Below are 4,141 nucleotides of genomic sequence, written 5' to 3'. Positions count from 1 at the left end.
CAGCTTTAGCAACCAGAGTACCGTGCTTATATGTAGTTTACTTGACTCTAGTCTCACTTCACTCATTTCCCAAGATAATTGGGTCAATACCTTTTCCGCTCACCCTGTATGGTGAGGTTATTTCATAAATGTATAATACACTTTATTTTATCAAAGTTTCAATTCCATTATGAGATTCCCCTTACTGCATAAATTATTTTTTTAAATTGAACATAATGTTCAAGGTTTTTGCTGTAAAGTTTCTATGGGTTTTGACAATTTCATAGTGCCATGTATATCCATCGTTATAGTATCAAGATATTAATTTTTTTTTTTTTTAGCCTCCAGCATCTTTTATTTTTCCTAGAACCTGGATACAATTAACCCCAGCAGGGCAGTACTCAATACTGTTTAAGCCTCACATTTTAGATTAACTAATTATAAATGTGAATGGACATCCTCATAACTTGGAAACTAAATGACATTAAGATTTATTCACTTATGTAACCATACAAAATTTTATATGCAACAGGAGCTTTTATACTATAGAATCTGACCTTACAAATTAGCTTACATATAAAACATACTCTGCTCATCTGTCCTATCTAGAAAGTGTTGCTCCAATGCTTAAGTTGTTATTAAAACAGATGAGTTCTCAACACAAGGTTAACAAACCTGAAGCTCCACCCTAGAAATACAAACCCATAATTTGAAAATTGTTTTACCAGAAATAGCTTATGAGCAACTCTTACCAAAGTAGTACTATAGGGAGTTACAGTGTTGACCAAAAGAAGACACAGGTTTCTCATTAAACTTTTTAAAATGGGTCTCAAATTCTGTGACAGATTTTTGGTCAAGTTGTTTTCATTAAAAAATACTGATTTTAAAAACTAATAATTTAAACTGCCACACACAAAACATATGGTCCACAAAAACATTCTCCTTTCCTTCTGAAGGTTTTACGATGCATTGTTATCATTAACCAGTCTTTTACTATTAAACTTAAATGGCCAATTGAGATAAACAGTTCTGAGACCGTTCTTCCACCACTGATTAAGACTGGGGTGGCAGGTATTGGGGATAATATTCATTTAGTCTCCTGAGCTTTCTGGGCAGACTTGGTGACCTTGCCAGCTCCAGCTGCCTTCTTGTCCACTGCTTTGATGACACCCACAGCGACTGTCTGTCTCATGTCACGCACAGCAAAATGGCCCAGGGGAGGATAGTCAGAGAAGCTCTTGACACAATGGGCTTGCCAGGAACCATATCAATGATGGTAGCATCACCAGATTTCAAGAATTTAGGGCCATCTTCCAGCTTCTTCCCGGAACGACGATCAATCTTCTCCTTCAGCTCAGCAAACTTGCAAGCAATGTGAGCTGTGTGACAATCCAGCACAGGTGCATATCCGGCAATGATTTGGCCTGGGTGGTTCAAAATAATCACCTGAGCTGTGAAGCCAGCAGCTTCCACGGGTGGATCATTTTTGCTGTCACCAGCCACATTGCCACGACGGACATCTTTGACAGACACCTTCTTGACATTGAAGCCCACATTGTCCCCAGGAAGGGCTTCACTCAATGCTTCATGGTGCATTTCTACAGACTTCACTTCAGTTGTTACGTTGACTGGAGCAAAGGTGGCCACCATACCAGGTTTGAGAACACCAGTCTCCACAGAACCCACAGGGACAGTACCAATACCACTAATTTTATAGACATCCTGGAGAGGCAAACGCAAGGGCTTGTCAGTTGGGCGAGTTGGTGGCAGGATGCAATCCATAGCTTCAAGCAGGGTGGTTCTACTGGCATTGCCATCCTTACGGGTGACTTTCTATCCCTTGAACCATGGCATGTTAGCACTTGGCTCCAGCATGTTGTCACCATTCCAGCCAGAAATTGGCACAAATGCTACTGTGTCGGGGTTGTAGCCAGTTTTCTTAATGTAGGTGCTGACTTCCTTAACAATTTCCTCGTATCTCTTCTGGCTGTAGGGTGGCTCAGTGGAATCCATTTTGTTAACGCCAACAATTACTTGTTTCACACCCAGGGTGTAAGCCAGAAGGGCATGCTCATGGGTCTGCCCATTCTTGGAGATACCGGCTTCAAATTCACCAACACCAGCAGCAACAATCAGGACAGCACAGTCAGCCTGGGATGTGCCTGTAATCATGTTTTTGATGAAGTCTCTGTGTCCTGGGGCATCAATGATGGTTACATAGTACTTGCTGGTCTCAAATTTCCACAGGGAGATATCAATGGTGATACCACGCTCACATTCAGCTTTCAGTTTGTCCAAGACCCAGGCATATTTGAAGGAGCCCTTTCCCATCTCGGCAGCCTCCTTCTCAAACTTTTCAATTGTTCTCTTGTCGATCCCACCACATTTGTAGATTAGATGGCCAGTCATGGTAGACTTCCCTGAATCTACGTGCCCAATGACAACGATGTTGATGTGGGTCTTCTCCTTTCCCATTTTGGCTTAGGTTTAGCAGTGGTTTTCACGACACCTGTGTCCTGGCGGCAAACCCGATGCGAAAAAGCCAAGCTATTAATATTAAGTATGGTATTAATATGATAAATTAATAATTAATATCATGATACAAAATAGTTTAACACCCTAAAAAACCACTGTGCTTCATCTATTCAACTCTCTCCTCCTCTCTCAACATCCCTGAAAACCACTGATGTTTTTACTCTCTGTATGGTTTTTCCTTTTTCATAATGTCATACAAATGGAATCATGCAGCAGCAAGTTGCCTTTTCAGATTGACTTCTTTCATTTAATAATACGCATTTAAGAGTCATACGAGTTGACTCACTGGAAAAGACTCTGATGCTGGAAAGGATTGGGGGCAGAAGGAGAAGGGGATGACAGAGAATGAGATGGCTGGATGGCATCACCAACTCGATGGACATGAGTTTGAGTGAACTCCGGGAGTTGGTGATGGACAGGGAGGCCTGGTGTGCTGTGATTCATGGGGTCGCAGAGAGTCGGACACGACTGAGCGACTGAACTGAACTGAACAGAAGAGTCATAAGCAATTATCCTTCAATTAAAAAACAAGTTTAAAAAGTCATAAGTTTTTGTGAAAACAAGCTCATTTCGTCACTGGATAACACTCCATTGTGTGAATGTGCCTATCGTTTTTAATAGACTTGATTCTTTAGAGCAACTTAAGGTTCACAGCAAAACTGAAAAGGAAGTACAGAGTTTCCCTGCATAGGCACAGCATCCAATAGTATTAACATCCTACCAGAGTGGTGCATTTATTACAACTGATAAACCTACATGAGCACTTTACAATCATTCAAAACTCCATAGTTTCTATAATGGTTTACTCTTGCTGCCATATATTCTACAGGTTTCTACAAATGTATAATGACATGTATCTACCATTATGATATCATACAGAATATATTTACCCACCTATAAAAATCATTTATTCTGTGCCATTGCTTCCCTCCCTCCCCCTAACCCCTTGCAACCACTGATCTTTATTACCGCTTCCATAGTTTCACCTTTTCCAGAATGTCATATAGTTGGAATCATACAGTATATAGCCTTTTCAGATTGGCTTCTTTCGCTAAGCAATATACACTGAAGTTCCTTCCATGTCTTTTCAAGACTTGACAGGTCATTTCTTTTTAGAGCTGAATAATATTCCATCACCTGGATGTGCCATTTCTCTTCAGTTCTTAGTTTATCATATATAGGTGTTGAATCTTGTTGAATACATTTTTTGCCTCATATCTTGATCTCATAGTTTTTGTGATTTAGTCTGTTAATAGGATGAATTACATTGATTCATGAATGTTGGACCACACTTGCATTCTGGGAATGAGCTCTACAAGATTTCCCAGACTTGCAGATACTATCTTGGTTTCTCAGTGTTTTGGACATAAGCAAAGGGCAGGAGGACACTGTGTCATAAACTCTGGAGAGTAGCCTAACTCTGCTGCTTGTTCAAGTCTGTGACTTAGAACTCTGAGATCACACTTCCTGTTTAATGGGGAATGAGGTTCTGTTTGCAATGAAAACACCAAGTGCCCACACTTCAGCTTGCCTGGTATTTTCATGGCTCTCTAAATGGCTGTTCTCCTCCAAGTCACTGAATGTAACTGTCAGTTTTGACATTCATTTACCCTCTGGTACTATTGGA

General features: G+C 40.5%; 1 pseudogene; it reads right to left on the bottom strand.

The window, feature by feature from the left end:
- Positions 1-784: 784 nt before the first annotated feature.
- LOC129559208 (elongation factor 1-alpha 1 pseudogene) lies at positions 785-2,491 on the bottom strand (annotated as a pseudogene).
- Between the last annotated feature and the right edge of the window lie 1,650 nt (positions 2,492-4,141).

This window comes from Moschus berezovskii, chromosome 8 (assembly GCF_049115385.1).
Source record: "Moschus berezovskii isolate FMDL1 chromosome 8, NW_MosBer_1.0, whole genome shotgun sequence".
Taxonomy (NCBI): domain Eukaryota; kingdom Metazoa; phylum Chordata; class Mammalia; order Artiodactyla; family Moschidae; genus Moschus; species Moschus berezovskii.
The sequence above is the reverse complement of the archived record's forward strand: the minus strand, read 5'-3'. Positions and strand labels throughout refer to the sequence as shown.